At 46.9% G+C, this 18,110-nt stretch overlaps 1 long non-coding RNA gene across 1 annotated transcript in view; it reads right to left on the reverse strand.

Annotated features, from left to right (window-relative positions):
* Positions 1 to 9,096: 9,096 nt before the first annotated feature.
* The window catches only part of LOC146020009 (uncharacterized), a 31,290-nt gene continuing 22,276 nt past the window's right edge, over positions 9,097 to 18,110 (reverse strand). Inside the window, exon 3 of the long non-coding RNA XR_014450708.1 lies at positions 9,097 to 9,277. This is a non-coding gene — a long non-coding RNA (uncharacterized LOC146020009). The remainder of the gene's footprint in view (positions 9,278 to 18,110) is intronic.

Below are 18,110 nucleotides of genomic sequence, written 5' to 3' on the forward strand. Positions count from 1 at the left end.
CGTGTTCCTGCGCATGTGCAGATGCAGGGTGCGTGCACCCACTGCGTACATTCTACACGGCGAACGCTGGGGGGGGGGGTGGGCAGAGAAGGGCAGGGGGCACCAGGCAGCTTCATTACCATATGGGAATGCCCAGCGTTCCATGAGCGTTCCTATGAGAACACTGGGCGTTCTCATGGTAATGAGGCGGTGACGCAGGTGCAGGGGCTGGCAGCTGACATCACCGGATGTCAGCTGCCCGCCCATATCCGTCCCAGCGTACACGCATATGGAAGTGACTTGAAAGTCACTTTTATATGAGTGCACCTTCTACATCTTTCGATGGTCGGCGACCAACTAAAGTTGTAGGAGGTTACTTGCAGCATGCGAATGGACGTTTATGCTAAACATCCATTTGCAGCCTGTGCGGGAGAACCCGCGCTGCGAGGGGGGGATGGGCAGGCAACATTCGCAGGGTGGGGTTTGGTGGAAATTACCCCCATGCATATGCTTACACATCCACTCACATGCGGTTGCATGGAGGAAAACCAGGTCGCTCACCATCAAATTATTTTTCCCTCGTTCGTGGATAAAAGTAAATCTATACTTATTTTTATCCTGGACAGAGATGGCCGAAAAGGGGGTGGGCGCTGATGTCATGTGACTTCAGCCACCAACCCCAAGCAGACAGGGGTACGGCCAGTGTTTCTATGGGGGATCTGAATCGCTAGCATTTATTTCTTGCAGCCAGGCTATTACTGTATATACACTTAGCTAGGGATTTAGAATGGAGTCTGACCTACTGTGTACCCTGCACAGACATATGCAGAGGCAGAACTCTGCGAGACAATGGAGTCATCTTCGCAGCGGTGTAGCTAGGTGTCATGGTGCCCGGAGCAAGGGCATATTTCGGGCCCCCCCCCCCCCCCCCCGGTAATAAATTGGGGGTGTGGCTAACATGTGTTGGCATGTTACATTTGAAAAGAAAAAACTTAAAAACACTGTAACGGAATCTGCTGCGCTATATAAGACACTTAACGGAATATGCTGCGCTATATAAGACACTGTAACGGAATCTGCTGCGCTATATAAGACGCTGTAACGGAATCTGCTGCGCTATATAAGACAATGTAACGGAATCTGCTGCGCTATATAAGAGGCTGTAACGGAATCTGCTGCGCTATATAAGACACTGTAACGGAATCTGCTGCACTATATAAGACACTGTAACGGAATCTGCTGCGCTATATAAGACACTGTAACGGAATCTGCTGCGCTATATAAGACGCTGTAACGGAATCTGCTGCGCTATATAAGTCGCTGTAACGGAATCTGCTGCGCTATATAAGACACTGTAACGGAATCTGATGCGCTATATAAGACGCTGTAACGGAATCTGCTGCGCTATATAAGACGCTGTAACGGAATCTGCTGCGCTGTATAAGTCGCTGTAACGGAATCTGCTGCGCTATATAAGACGCTGTAACGGAATCTGCTGCGCTATATAAGACGCTGTAACGGAATCTGCTGCGCTATATAAGACGCTGTAACGGAATCTGCTGCGCTATATAAGACGCTGTAACGGAATCTGCTGCGCTGTATAAGACACTGTAATGGAATCTGCTGCGCTGTATAAGACACTGTAACGGAATCTGCTGCGCTAAGACACTGTAAAGGAAGCTGCTGCGCTATATATAACATGCTGATATATACAGCACAGCAGGCCAGGGCAGCAGCAGAAGCCAGAGATTCACTAACCCACCCCACCCACCACCACCACCCACCCCCCCACCCCCCGGGCTCCACATAACCAACAAAACAACAAGTTTACTATGTTTATTTTAATAACGTTTAAAAAAAAATCTATCCACCTTGAATAATTGAATATCGCACGGGCGGCAGCCAGCAACACACCTTCTCCTCCAGGCTACAGCCAGCGCTTGGGAAGGCTGGTGATGACGCGCTGCTGTAGCCAGGGAGGAGGGAGGGGGTCAGAGTCGCTGGGAGGAGTGTGACATTGTTGTCACTCACACACACTAGTGCTGCTACGCTGGCTGCCTGCGCTGCCCAGAAGCCAGACCGAGCAGCAGCAGCAGCAGCAATTGACAGGCAGCCGTGGTGACTGTCAGCCCGCCGCCCGGCCTCACCACCCGTGACGCTTGGCGGCGGGGACCGGGCGAGCAGCCTGGGCAGCAGGGGAGGCAGGCGCCGGGCGTACCCGCCACAGTGCCACACTAGTAGCAGGGACCATTTGCGGAGGGGGGGCGGGCCGGCGGCGCCAGCCAACCAATCGGCGCCCGGAGCAGGAGCTCCGGTGGCTCCGCCCTCCTTACGCCTCTGCATCTTCGCCGGGCTCCTGCTCCCAAGGGGGCACCTCTCCTCCCCTGCAAGTTTAAATTCATTAATTGAAAGCCAACAATATTGCTTCTGTGCCAGAGTTCTGAAATATATGTGTTTCGCTCTATATAGATATATAATTCATAACAGACATATACATATCTTATATAAGTGTGTGTGTGTGTGTGTGTGTGTGTGTGTGTGTGTGTGTGTGTGTGTGTGTGTGTGTGTGTGTGTGTGTGTGTGTGCGTGCACCAATATACATCTTGCCTCCGGGAAATTGGGATGAACTTACGCCACTGGACATATGCTTCCCTTCCATTAAGAAGCCTTCATTAGGGATATGGTAGACCAAGAGAGTGAATTCTTCCTTAATGAGCAGCACAATGAGACTCAATAGAAAGTCTAGAAAACAAGAGGGAGAACAGTGATTAACCCTTTGAGTGCCAAGTGAAAAGTGAATTTTGGTGTGAAAATTGCCAAGCAAACTTATTTATTCACCATAATGACCTGTAATGTTTACCTTATATAGGAAATATCATCTTTTGTTACACATTCCTTATTTGAATTAATATAACAAATGTGAGCGACGCTGGTAATTTTAGCGGATATTTTGAACATCTCTCACAGAGATTTTGTCACGCAAAGGGTTAAGAAACTATTTTACTGGAATGTTCTTGTTACTTTCTGTGAGTTATTATTTCCCAACAAGACATACAGTAAGTAAAATGAGATTAACGTGAAGAATTGTCTTATGAAGAATTTACATATATAAAAGTCTAACTACCACCAGTGACCACTACATGCAACTCAAGGGACCAAGTTAAAGCAATTTTTGCGGGGACACTGATCTGTGTCAAAGTTGCTGGATACGGAGGGAGCTGTGAAGACAGAGATTGGAGGTAGGAACATATAGGGGGTGGGGTGGAGAGTTTGAGAACCAATATTTTGACGAGCATATAACTAGTAAGGATGTAATTCAGAGATAGACCCATCTCTTTCATGGGGATTGAGACCAAATTTATCCTTGTTTTGAGTAGGGGGTTGGGACTAAACTCATGGTACCTATGGGGCTTATCAACTACTTAAAAAAATAGGATGAGCCCTTCTTTAAAGACCCATTGGAATCATACATAAGCAAATACGTTCTGTTTTTTTTTTTTTTTTGTGTAGGGGGCACGTGATATTTGTGTGCCACATGCGGTTTATAAGAGCAAACACAAAGCAATGAAGCTTTTCCCAGCAGCTAGAACACATGATGTCTGCTTTGTGTCATGTGTACTGAAGTCTAAGGTGAGAAGCACAGGAGCTAAGTTCCTATCCCAGAATGGAGATATTTGGGGATATGTTCTTACGGTGTGACAAAGGGTTCCCTGTGGCCACAATTCCTAGATTGTAAACTCATTTTGGCAGATCCATCTTCACCTTCTGTTTCTTGTTACTGTATGCAGTGTATTTGTTGTGCGGTATCCTCAATCATACAGTGCTGAGTAATATGTCAGTGCTGTATAAACAAATACTATATACAACACCCTACAGAGTTTACTCACAGTATAGCACCATCTGTCACAGAACCCTTAAGCTGTCTCTTTAATTAAGGTAGAGATTTAACAGCAATATGTTGTCTCTCAACCCCCCTCAATAATCCTCCTAATGGGAGGGCCAAGATATTTTTCACACTTTATTCTTTAGGATTGCAAAAAATGGATTGGGAATAATATTCCAGAGGAAGGAAGCCATTCCTATATGTAAGGGGAACCAACAAAGGTCACATAGAGCTTCAGTGGTGGGCAAGTGAGAGGACCGAAGTCTAATCTTGGAGGAGTTCATAGATCCTAATGCTTATTTGGTGACCTATTGCTGGATGGAGGAGACAGGCAGAATTCCCAGTAAGAGCTGCAGGAAATTAGACTCCACCTTGCCCCCAGGATTAAAAGAGCTTGCAGATAATGACAGAAGGGAAATTTAGTTTATTCCAAGGGGGGGTTGGTAGAAGAGAGGCTGAATATATTCAAGCACAGGACCACATTTTCCTGGAAGGTTCCCTGCCTCCATAATAATCCATGCCTGCCATTCTGCCTCAGTGGTGATTCACTGCGCACCGAACGGTATAAGGTCATTAGCTCCACCCTATTTAGGTCAGCATACATTGGGTTGACCACTGAAGGTCAACGTGGGTTAGGTTGATGTATGAAATGGGTCGACATGGCTAGGGTTGACAGGGTTGGAGAATCAACACAAGCATTAAGTCGACAACGGCAATGTCAACATGAGTTTTTCATGTTTTTTTAATTTTTTTAGCCGTCATGTGCCGATAGGCGGTATTTTATGCCCTACCATCCACTGTGGCGTGGTGGGAGGATAAAATAGTGGGTACTTGTGTAGTTTAACGGCGGCAGTTATGTAGTCAGCGCAGCATAACGGTCAGAATCAGCGTAGTGTTCCCGCTGCCAGCGTAGTCAGCGTCCCTGTCAGAATCAGAGTAGTGTTCCCGCAGCCAGCGTAGTCAGCGTAGTCAGCATCCCTGTCAGAATCAGAGTAGTGTTCCCGCAGCCAGCGTAGTCAGCGTAGTCAGCATCCCTGTCAGAATCAGCGTAGTGTTCCCGCTGCCAGCGTAGTCAGCGTCCCTGTCAGAATCAGCGTAGTGTTCCCGCAGCCAGCGTAGTCAGCGTAGTAAAAGTAGTCAGCGTAGTAAACGTAGTCAGCGTCCCTGTCAGAATCAGCGTAGTGTTCCTGCTGCCAGCGTAGTCAGCATAGTCAGCGTCCCTGTCAGAATCAGCGTAGTGTTCCTGCTGCCAGCGTAGTCAGCATAGTCAGCGTCCCTGTCAGTATCAGTGTAGTGTTCCTGCTGCCAGCGTAGTCAGCATAGTCAGCGTCCCTGTCAGTATCAGCGTAGTGTTCCCGCCCGTTTGAGGCTAGCCGGAGCTTACGTAGTTAGCGTAGTCAGTCAGCGCTTATTACATTGTGTGGGAACCATTGACCATTTTAACCTGCCTGACATGACAGGTGTGAATGTGTTCCTAAAACACCCCCACTATCCACGTCTGCCTGAAGCTTGGCAAGCAGACGCGGTACGCATCCTCCTGACCTGTTCATACCCCACAAGTACCAAATAGTGTGCCGAGCACAGAGTGGCACCGTGCCCGAAGCATGGCAAGCGCATCGGTACACTTAGACGTGTCCATGTCAGCTATGTCGACATTAGGGACAAAAAAAACATGAAAAACTGACGTTGACCAGTTTGACTGTTGACCTAATGCTTGTGTCGACCTTAGCCATGTCGACCTAAGCTATATCGACCTAATGACTCCCACCCTACCAAACATACCATAAGAACAGATAAACAAAAATCCCCTGCAAGTGTAGAATAGCAGAACTTCTACTGATAACACAAGAGTCATTTATACAGCAAAAGTGACGAAATGAAAAGATGAGATCTGACAGGTGAGCGCACGTGTACACGGGTGCAGGGCCATAACCTACTTGTGTCCCTACCCACTCTCATGCCCCTTTCAGACCGCACTTATTACCCGGTATTTTGCCTTTTTTTACCGTTTCAAATCGGTAATATGTGCAATCTGATTTTTTTTGCAGTCTGCACGGGTCTGAAACGGTACCCAGGCAGCAGTGAGCACTTTTGGTCCCGCTCCGTGCATATTTAATGAGCGGGGACCCATCGCAGTGCATACTTAAGGAGCGGGACCCCTCATTATATATGTGCATATGTAATGAGCGGGACCCACTCATTACATATGCCCGGAGCGGGATAAGTGCATCAGGGATCTGTAGTGAGCAGGGCAGCGTGCGGGTATCGCCACCTGCCTGTAGCCATGCCAGGGATGTCTGCTGTATTCTATCGCGCTCCTCTCAGCCTGACCGTGGTGACACCAGCAGCCTGTCTCTTAACTACTGTGTGTCCTGTTCTCCAGCTGCTTTCACACCGCAAACCTGCTTGAGACCCGGTATTTACGTGTGGTGTGAAAGGGGTTTTAACTTGCTCTGACCCATTTTAAGAAACGTTTTAAATACCGGGTCTAAGCAGGTTTTGCGGTGTGAAAGCAGCATAACTGTTGTGCTGACCCATGTCATAGGGCCTCTGTTCTTCCAGCAGTATTTCTATTATAGAAACTGGCAATTACGTTCATAACATAGAACATTATTAACACAACCTCTCCGGTTGCTCCTAAATCTGCCCTAAATATAGCTGTATAGGTGTCCATGTCTACATCTACTAGCGGTGGCCCATGTATGACTTCCCTGCTGTACAGTATATCCATGTGTCCGAATGTGCAAGGACTGAGACGCCCTCTGTCATTAGGAGTTCTACTGAAGATGGTATGTTGCCCATAGATGCATTAACTTGCCCTAGTATGGCTCAGTAAGCAGCTGCCTGTCCGTTTGCTGGTACTCCCGCACCTGCAACACTCACATAACCCGCTCATACGAGGGGCGATCTGCATGCATGCGCTAAGCCACCTCCTTCTATGTCACCCGGTAACGCCCACTACATTATCAACACATTTCTGAGCCTGTACGTTTCTAATATGCCTCAATAGCAAATTCTATTCTGTGTGCGCAATCTCTGGATGCATGCGCAGTGCAACACATATAATCACGGAGAGAAAAATAAAGTCACTCCACTATGTATGACATCATTAATAGGAAAAGCAGAGGATCAGGCCCATAATTCCCTATCCCAGCATAGGGGAGTGTATAGGTCTCCTTCTCCCCGCACCAGCGATAAACTTTGATATTTTACCTTCATGTGTAATTGGCAGTGTTCCAAGCTCAAATACTTGCTAGGAACAGAACTGTAGAGTACACAGTGATGTGGGTGTCCAGATGTTGTATATATTGTTTTTATAAAGCCTGAGGACAATAGAATTTAGCTCTAATTCTAGTAGTATTATTGGACATTAACTTGCTATATTTTCTTGCAATATATAATATGTTCTGCCCTTTAAGGGAAGCTGGAAGTCTGTCCCAACTGTGACAGTCTATATGAGTAGTGCTGACACTATTTCTGGAATTACGGAAAAGCTGCTGTTTACCTGGTTTTCTTGTGATAATACATCGAGTCCCCTGGGATCCTATTCCTTCATAATTGGGGCAGTGTTATGCTTAACTGTTCAACTGATATAATGTCCCATTAAGTATAATAACATTCTGTAGGTCATTGATAACTATGGGTGTACTGTCCCTCCTTCTTTAATGTGAGCACTTTCCAGTGGCGAGTGAACGTGAATATGATCTTGACATCCACAAGCCAGTCACTGCTTTCTTATTTACTGTACAATTGCAGACATAGCTCAGATGATCACAGGATCTCTTCTACATTGGTCTAGCTCTTCCCAACAGCACCATGTCAAACTCAGCCTCAGGTGATATAGCCTAATCACCCGCCACTCACAGCTAAGGTGCTTGCCATCCTGCTACATCCACCTGCTATGCTGTGGTCTCTCCTTGACAGTAGGGATGGCCATTGACGCTCAATGACTCATAATCATCAATGGTTTATGGTCGATTTAAAATACTTTTGCCGTCCATGGTGGGAGATACAGTATAACAAGGTGCTGGAAGTGGAGCATAGCTTCACCCCCGGCACTCCTGAAGCCCAGCCCCCATGGGCCAGCTAGTGAAAGAAAATGGATGACCATTGATGAGGGAATCACACTTCAAGCAGCCAGCCATGGCTCACGCATGCACACAGTTTACCGTGCACATGGGTGGTGGTTCGATAATCGTCTGTGCGAGAAAAATCATCTGAATTAGGCCCTTAGCACATGAGGGTCTGGAGGGCGACAACTTCCTCGTCATCATCATGTAGATGTTTCCAACCTATTTTTCAGAACTGTCAACATATTGGTGGCATAAACGTAAGAGCAGGTAGAGCAGGTAGAGCTGCCGTGCAGGTAAACCTGCACGGCAGCCGACTTGCACCACCACCCGGGCTTGGCAGCACCTCTTGATGCAGTGGGCATAATGCAGAGTGGGAACTACACCAGTTTGTGTAGTGCATTGTGTGTGATTTCACTCTAGGCTTGGCAGGAATTATGACATTAATATTATTATTATTATTATTATTATTATTAGATATAACCTATAATGTCATACCTGAAGAACTCTATCAGATTTGAGAAGTTCGATGCCTTTATTTGCAATGTGCTGCAATATATCTATGATGTGATATTCTGTATTCAGAAAAAAAAAGAGGGTGGTAAGATTGTGTAAAGGACGGGACAGATTCTTTAAGCTTCCAAAGTGATAAAATGGAGAGTGATAAACAGCCAGCCAATCAGCTCCTGCTTGACATGTCACAGACTGTGTTTGAAAAATGTCAGACAGGAGCTGATTGGCTGGCTATTTATCACTCTCCATTTTATCACTTTTGAAGCTTAGAGAATCTGGCCCTGAAAGTGTAAGATAGGCAAGGTCATATGCTGGGCACAGTATTGAACTACAGTATGGGTACTAAGCCAGGGAGAGGCATATTATGCAGCAGTGGTTCCCAAACTGTGTGCCTAGGAACCCTGGGGTGTCACAATGCTCTTCAAGGGGGGCCTTGAGTTAGTAGTCCAGGACAAAATCTAATTATTTATGGTGAAAGGGATTGGCCAACTCAATGCTAGTGGCTGACAATCATAAAGCATGTGGACAGCCAGAAGATCAACCCTGTCCACCACACAACTGAACCTATGGAAAACAACTTGGCACAAATTACTTCATTTAATGTTTGTTTTTACAAATGTATTGAAAAAAACTTTATTACTAAAGGAGCAGTGAAAACAATTCTGATGCTCTAGGGCGCCGTGATTCAAGAAAGTTTGGAGACCATTGGCATTCAGTATTAACATTGAGCATCCTGAATTTAGCAATGAGGAAGGTGATCGCTTGGTCTCATGTTTGCCAGATCGGGAAGAAGAAACACCGGAGGAGGAAATCGCAGTAGAGCCGGACATAGCTGTAATAGATCAAGGGTCGAATAACAGACATATTTAGGAGATGTATCAACATGCCAGTTAGATAAATATAACTTTAACAAGATAGCACACAAGTACTTAATGTAAAGGGTAAACTGAGACATTTTAAAGCAGTGGTTAGGGTATACCTGATATGTGTAATGAATTCTTACCGCTTTCTGGTAAACCTCTAGAACTCACATCCGTTCTTTATCTATAGAACAGATAATGGCCCTTATTCTGGTTCACTCGCAAAGCAAATTCCTTCTCAAATGGACAAAACCATGTGCACTGCAGTTGGGACAGATGTAACGTGCAGAGAGAGTTACTGTCAGCAGCCGCCGTCCCGGATCGTCGCGGCCTCCTGTCACGTCCGGGACGGGCGGCGGATGCAGAGCTTCGGGGAGCGTCAGGGAGCGTCGGGGACGTTGCCTGGCAACGCCCCGAGCTTCCGGCTCTGTAATCTCCAGCCGCAAAACATCGGGGCGTTGCTAGGCAACGTCCCCGAGTTCCGTGCAGCGTCAGCACGGCTGACGTCTGCACGGATTACAGGCGGCAGATTTGAATAAATAGCCGGCGTCTGCTGGGAACAGACGCCGGTTATAGCTTTGGTGTGCCACATCCTTAGTGTTCCTGGTTCCCGCTGATTTCCCTGCTGTGCTCCGTGTCGTGATCCCTGGACTGCTACAGATAAGTCTCCACCGGAGTTCCGCCTAGTGGTGTTATTATTGTTATTTCTATATTCCATCTTGTGAGCATTGTTGCTAATTGGTTGTATCTTTATTCCATCTTCTGGGCATTGTTGCCATCTCTTTCGTGATAGCGTACCACCTTCTTAGCATTGTTGCTACCATTATTATTGTTAAATATTGGTATATTCTTTCCACCTTCACGTATTGTTACGTTAGCATATTTCCCTTATCTATCCCGTACCATTGTGTAGTTTTCCCCGTGGGTATCTGGGGGTTCCTTGCCTTCTGTGTGTTTAGCTAGTTGTACCCTTGCTCTCTGCTAGCCTTGGCGGCCGTGTTGTCCTCACGTAAGACCAGGTGGCATCGGGGTGGGAGCCTGACTAATGGGCTCCCACGAACGCGGCTATTATTGGTGAAGCCTAGCTCTCTGCACACGTCCGCCAATCCCGGTTCGAGGCAACGGAGGTAGGGGTGGCAAGGTTGTCCCCGGACCCTAACATTATAACCGGCCCAAATAACACAACCATAACACCATATAGTGGTTGTGTGTTTTCTGTTAAGCATGGATCCTAACGCAGGGGTTTCAGCCAAGGTTTTTGCTGACCAGATTCACCACCTCACACAGCAGTTACAAGACCTCACCATCAGGGTGGAGTCTCAGGAGGAGGTTCGCAGAGCAGCCCCAGCCATGGCTGTGTCGGTTAAAGAACCTAAAATGAATCTCCCCGACCGGTTCTCTGGGGACCGACATCAGTTTTTTAATTTTCGAAAGAGCTGCAAACTGTATTTTCGATTGCGACCATTCTCCTCTGGTTCCGAGTTGCAGAGAGTGGGGTTGGTGATATCACTACTCCAGGGGGATCCACAGACTTGGGCCTTTGGTCTGAAGGCAGACAGTCCGGCTCTTCGTTCTGTGGATGCCTTCTTCCAGGCTATGGGGATTCTATATGATGACCCAGATAAGGCAGCTGCAGCTGAGGCCCATCTCCGGTCCCTTAGACAGGGTCGCCGGGTGGCAGAGGCCTATTGCTCCGAATTCAGGCGATACGCCAATGATTCTGGCTGGAATGATCCAGCCTTACGCTTCCAATTTAGGGTTGGGCTGTCCGATCAAATAAAGGATTCCCTGTTCCATTACCCCGCGCCTACTTCTTTGGACGATCTCATGCAGCTGGTTATCAGGGTGGATCGCCGGCTCCGTGAGAGACGTTCAGAACGAGGTACAGGTATCGCGCCATTGCCCAGTGTCCCCGAGGATTCCCCAGTCGATTTTGAGGAACCTATGCAGCTTGGGGTGACTCGCCTATCTCCACAGGAGAGGGAGAGACGGCGATCCCAGGGTCTCTGTCTGTACTGCGGGGTCCGGGGACACTTGGTAAACTCCTGTCCCGAGCGCCCGGGAAATGCCAAGGCCTGAGGATGCAGGGAGACATCTTGTCAGGCCTATCTCTTATTTCTCCCAGTAATGCCCTGCTAGTTCCCATCTGTATTTCATCCGGGATACATAGGTGGGAGGGCCAAGCGTTCATTGAAAGCGGGGCTGCAGGTAATTTTATTGACTCACAAATAGCTCAGGATCAGGGGATTTCTCTCATTCCTGTTTCACCAGAGATTTCCGTCTATGGCCTAGATGGCAATCGTCTGCCCTGGGGAGTCATTACCCATCGCACCGTCCCCTTACAGGTCCAAGTTGGGGTTACCCATTCCGAATTATTGTCCTTTTTTGTTTTTCGTAGTCCTGTTACACCCATTGTGCTGGGGTTGCCCTGGCTTAAGTTGCACAACCCACATTTTGATTGGCTGTCAGGGGAACTTTTAAGTTGGGGGGAGCACTGTACCTCTAATTGTCTGGCCCTTCCAGTCCGTATGGTGACTCCTTCTGTTTTAGGATTACCTGAACCATATGTTTCCTTTTACGATGTCTTTTCCAAAAAGGAAGCAGACGTTTTGCCTCCCCATCGACCCTATGATTGTGCCATAAATCTCATTCCTGATGCTAAATTGCCCAAGGGGCGACTATACTCCTTGTCTCTTCCCGAAGAGAAGGCGATGGAGGAGTACATTGAGGAGAACCTCAAAAAAGGGTTCATTAGGCCCTCTAAGTCACCCGTCGGAGCTGGGTTCTTTTTTGTGGGTAAAAAGGATGGCTCCCTACGCCCTTGTATTGACTTCAGACAACTCAATGCCATCACTGTTAAGAATTCGTATCCTCTTCCTCTGATTTCAGTCCTCTTCGATCAGCTACGCAAGGCATCTATTTTTTCTAAAATCGATTTGAGGGGGGCGTACAATTTAATTCGCATAAGAAAGGGTGACGAATGGAAAACGGCGTTTAATACGCATACTGGGCATTATGAGTATCTGGTAATGCCGTTTGGTCTCGCTAATGCACCTGCTGTGTTCCAGGATTGTATTAATGACGTGTTAAGGGAATTCTTGGGAGTCTTTGTCGTAGTGTACTTGGATGATATCCTAATCTTCTCCTCATCCCTGGAACTACACCGCTCGCATGTGTGCGCAGTTCTCCAAAAATTGAGGGAGAACAATTTATATGCTAAACTGGAGAAGTGCGAATTTGAGGTGGAGAGTATTTCTTTTTTGGGATACATTATTTCTCCCCGGGGGTTTCAAATGGACCCAGTAAAACTTCAGGCCATCAAGGATTGGGTACAACCATCAAACCTCAAGTCCATTCAGAGGTTTTTAGGATTTGCCAACTATTATAGGAGATTTATTCCATTCTTCTCCGATATTGTGGCTCCCATTGTTGCGTTAACTAAGAAAGGCACCAATCCTTCGGTCTGGCCAGATACTGCTATTGATGCTTTTAAAAAGTTGAAGGCAGCCTTTATCTCTGCCGGGGTTTTGCGGCATCCCAATCCTGAGTTGCCCTTTGTTGTGGAGGTGGATGCCTCAGAGGTAGGGATTGGAGCAGTTCTGTCACAGGTGGATGGGCAGGACGGGTTTTTACATCCTTGTGCTTTTTTCTCCCGAAAGTTTTCCACAGCCGAATGTAATTATGACGTCGGCAATCGGGAACTTCTCGCAATAAAAACAGCCTTGGAGGAGTGGCGGCATTGGCTGGAGGGGGCAAGGTTCCAGGTTACTATCATAACTGACCATAAAAATCTTGCCTATCTTCAATCTGCCAAGAGAGTTAACGCCAGGCAGGCGAGGTGGACGTTATTCTTTGCTCGATTTAATTTCATTATTACATACAGACCAGGGTCAAAAAATGTCATTGCTGATGCTCTTTCAAGGAGTTTTTCTGCTGTCCGAGACCCTCATTTACAGTTGGAACCTATTATTCCTGCCTCTTGTATCATTGCTGGAGTTACACACAGTCTTCTTGATCAAGTCATTCTGGCTGAAGCATCCGCTCCCAAGGCCGTCCCAGAAGGTAAACTTTTCGTTCCGTTAGAGCTCCGGAAGAAAAAATTTTCAGAGTTTCATCACTGTAAATCGGCAGGTCACCCCGGTATTGATAAGACCTTGTCTTTGTTATCAAGGGCGGTCTGGTGGGCCACCATGAAGAGAGATGTCAAAGAATGGGTGTCTGTTTGTGACGTCTGTGCCAGAAATAAATCTTCTCGTTGTCCGAGGTCAGTTAATTCCCTTGTCGATACCCAGGAGGCCATGGTCACATATCTCCATGGATTTCATAACCGATCTGCCACAGTCTTTGGGTTTTGATTCTATCTGGGTGGTGGTAGATAGATTCAGTAAAATGGCACATTTTGTCCCCTTGAACGGGTTACCTTCCGCAGAAAGGTTAGCCTCCTTGTTTGTATGCCACATTTTTCGTTTGCATGGCCTTCCCACAGACATTGTTTCCGATAGGGGCGTTCAATTTGTGGCCAAGTTTTGGAGGTCTGTCTGCTCTGCATTACAGATTAAGCTCAGTCCATCTTCTGCCTATCACCCGCAATCGAATGGGCAGACGGAACGTGTTAACCAGACACTTGAGCAGTTGCTGCGGTGTTATGTATCTAAATCCCAACGGGATTGGGTGGAGAACTTACCATTTGCAGAATTCGCCTATAATAATGGCTGGCATTCTGCCACCAAGATGTCTCCTTTCTTCTGTAACTATGGTTTCCATCCTCGGGCAAATTCTTTTGATCCTGTTCCCGCCAGAACAGGTAATTCCAGGTGGGTGACCAGTAGGAGGGGTACCTGGGCTATGGTCCGTAGGGCTCTCCTCTCTGCGACCATGGCCGCAAGGCGCTTTTCCGACCGTCACAGGAGACCTTGTTCTTTTAAAGTTGGAGACTGGGTGTGGTTATCCACTAGAAATATCAATATCCACCAGGCATCTAAGAAGTTGGGTCCTCGATTCATTGGTCCCTACAAGATCGTTAGGAGGATTAATCCTGTGGCATTCAGACTCCAAATTCCACGTTCTCTGAAGATCAATTCCATGTTCAATGCCTCATTACTTAAACCTGCCCGTCGGCCTTGTGTTCACAGGCCGGCTCCGGTCATTCGGCAAGGTGTCAGGGAGTTTGTGATTGACAGTATTCTTGATTCGAGAATTACCCGCGGACGTTTGTTTTTTTCTTGTCCATTGGAAAGGGTACGGGCCTGAAGAAAGGTCCTGGGTTCTGGACAAAGATCTTCATGCTCCATCCTTAAAAGAATTATTTCGTAGGCAAAATCCATTGAAGCCAGGACTTGGAGGTCAGTTGACCTCTCCTCAAGGGGGGGGTACTGTCAGCAGCCGCCGTCCCGGATCGTCGCGGCCTCCTGTCACGTCCGGGACGGGCGGCGGATGCAGAGCTTCGGGGAGCGTCAGGGAGCGTCGGGGACGTTGCCTGGCAACGCCCCGAGCTTCCAGCTCTGTAATCTCCAGCCGCGAGGCATCGGGGCGTTGCTAGGCAACGTCCCCGAGTTCCGTGCAGCGTCAGCACGGCTGACGTCTGCACGGATTACAGGCGGCAGATTTGAATAAATAGCCGGCGTCTGCTGGGAACAGACGCCGGTTATAGCTTTGGTGTGCCACATCCTTAGTGTTCCTGGTTCCCGCTGATTTCCCTGCTGTGCTCCGTGTCGTGATCCCTGGACTGCTACAGATAAGTCTCCACCGGAGTTCCGCCTAGTGGTGTTATTATTGTTATTTCTATATTCCATCTTGTGAGCATTGTTGCTAATTGGTTGTATCTTTATTCCATCTTCTGAAGATTGTTGCCATCTCTTTCGTGATAGCGTACCACCTTCTTAGCATTGTTGCTACCATTATTATTGTTAGATATTGGTATATTCTTTCCACCTTCACGTATTGTTACGTTAGCATATTTCCCTTATCTATCCCGTACCATTGTGTAGTTTTCCCTGTGGGTATCTGGGGGTTCCTTGCCTTCTGTGTGTTTAGCTAGTTGTACCCTTGCTCTCTGCTAGCCTTGGCGGCCGTGTTGTCCTCACGTAAGACCAGGTGGCATCGGGGTGGGAGCCTGACTAATGGGCTCCCACGAACGCGGCTATTATTGGTGAAGCCTAGCTCTCTGCACACGTCCGCCAATCCCGGTTCGAGGCAACGGAGGTAGGGGTGGCAAGGTTGTCCCCGGACCCTAACAGTTACATTTGGGTGGGTTATTTTGTTTCTGTGCAAGGGAAATACTAACTGCTTTATTTTTACATTGCAATATAGATCTCACTTTGAAGTAAACCCCCACCCAAATCTAACTATATCTGCACAAGTTACATCTGCCCCACCTGCAGTGCACATTGTTTTGTCCAATTGAAAAGGAATTTGCTTTTGCGAGTGAACCAGAATAAGGACCTATGTGCATGATTCAGCTTTGTTAGCAAAGCAAAAAAACACTCAAATAGGTAAAACCATTTTGCAGTGCAGGTGGGGCAGATGTAACATGTGCAGAGAGAGAGAGAGAGAGAGAGAGAGAGAGAGAGAGAGAGAGAGATTTGTATTGGGTTTGTTCAAACTACCATGAATTGCAGTGTAAAATTCAAGCTAACATCTTCTGTAGGCTACATGCAAAAGCAGACAGTATTTACCATGCAGAGAAAGTAGGTTAGATTTAAATAGAAGCCGGTGTATGCAAAACATATATTGAAGACTGAACCCCCAGCCAAGTATGCAAAGTCTGCTACGATGATAATAACAAACAATATAAATATTATTATCCTTAATTTATATAGTATTACAAGTGTCCGCAGTGCCCCACATGGAGAATGCCAGCAGTATAAACAAAAGGGTGTGATGTTAGATCAACAGGGGTGTCTCCAGTGTCCTCTTCTGGGTCCTGGGGGTTACCTGACGCACTTCAGACACAGGCATGTGATGGTTCCAGTAAATATTTATACCATAGTCCAGTGGTTCCCAAACATCCTCTAATTCCAGCGTCCTAGAGTATCAGAAATTTTTAGTGGCAATGTTCAGCCAAAAGTTTCTTATTGAGTAATTTAGAAAAACATATTAAATTAAATAAATGGGGTTTATATTTTATCTTTAGAATCAGTTATGTGGTGAGGGACAGAATTCGCTTCTGTTTGTCCAGATATTACATGTTACATTGACCATATGCTAATGGCGCTGGCGGCCATTAGCATATCGGAACGCCCAGCATTTCATGGGCGTTCCGATGAGAACACTGGGCATTCTTATGGTAATGAGGCCATGATGCGGGTGAGGGGGGCGGGCACCTGACATCACATTTAAAATGTGCATCATATAGGCACAGATAAGACTACTGGAATTACAAAACTATGAGCCTGATTCAGATCTGGTCGCTAGTCTGCCAGCCAATCAGCTCCTTACGGCCATGTCACAGGCTGTGTTTGAAAAAAGACAGGTACAGTAGGAGCTGATTGGTTGGTGGTTTATCACTCTCCATTTTATCATTTTCCAAGGCTTAGTTAGTACATCTCGCCTAATATGACTAAAGGTACCTAATTATGGCCAATTATGCCAACTTAGACCTAATTGCCTGTAAATGATTGCTTCACAGGAACAAAAATATAGACAGACTTTTGGGAGATGAAGCGACCCTTTTACAGAGTGCAGGACAAAAGAAGTAGCCAATAACAGCCTTTCAGCTTCTAATTCTAATTCAAGGGATGAGGTCAAACTGACGACCACTTCTCTACTTGTCCACTTATCCGTTCTTCAGAAGGTTTAATTCATCTTGCCCATCATCTGTATATATGTCTAGTGTCCGTGAGTCTCCGGAACACTGTCTCTGCTGGCAGAGAGTGAAACTACAAACCTTTCTCACACATGCACAAACACAGAAGGTAGCAGACTAGCTTTCGAAGCTTTTGCTTGGAGTGGGCTTACTAGTACTTTATATATAATAGGGAGGAGCGGTAGTGACCAGCTCTTATTGTGCCTGCAGCCACTGTCTGACTGCCATAATGATGAGTCTCTGTCAGTTTGACTTGAGTGTAGAACATCTGGATGTTTCAGATTTGGCTAGAAATGACTATTGGCCAGATTAAGAGATGCCGATATTTATGGTTTTGAACGATTATCGGTAAATGGTGAATGCATTTAAGTCGCTCTGCTCATTTACCAGGGAAGCTTAATGATGCTGCAGTCAGGGACTGTTTGGCAAAAGTAACGTGACTGGTGGCAAAAGCCCAGGTACATTGGGACCATTTTGGAGGTGTGTTTCAAGCTGCAACTGTGATCCTGTATGCAGGAAACAAGGCATTAGCATCTCAGTGCACGCCACATTTTGTAAAACGTTAGGATTACCTAGATGGTCAGTTAATAAGAGGATCTGTGACTGGCACTATGTGTCTGAAGGCAGGCCCTTGGATTTGCCATGCTGCCTGTTGGCATCTCTTTTCCAAGCAACTACGGCATTAGCACATGTTCGCACATACGCTGCGTACAGGATCCACAGCATATGTTTTTCAATCAATGGACCCTTATAGGCCTTTAACCCCTTCGGTGGTATAGCCAGAAATATCTCGGGCTAAGCTGCGCTGCAGGAGCGTGCTCTATTGAGAAATGTCTGTGCATGCCACTGTAAAAAAAAGGCTGCGCCAGTGGTGCCTCCAGCATTTAACCACTGGCGCACCACCATCCCCCCTGATGCTGATCCTCCTTGCCCCCTGTTGCAGATCATTCCCATCACAGCAACATCGCCAGTCCTCCCTGTTGCCGCTCGGAGAGGATCGG

The sequence above is a fragment of the Crinia signifera genome, chromosome 1, assembly GCF_055691185.1.
Source record: "Crinia signifera chromosome 1, ASM5569118v1, whole genome shotgun sequence".
Taxonomy (NCBI): Eukaryota; Metazoa; Chordata; class Amphibia; order Anura; family Myobatrachidae; genus Crinia; species Crinia signifera.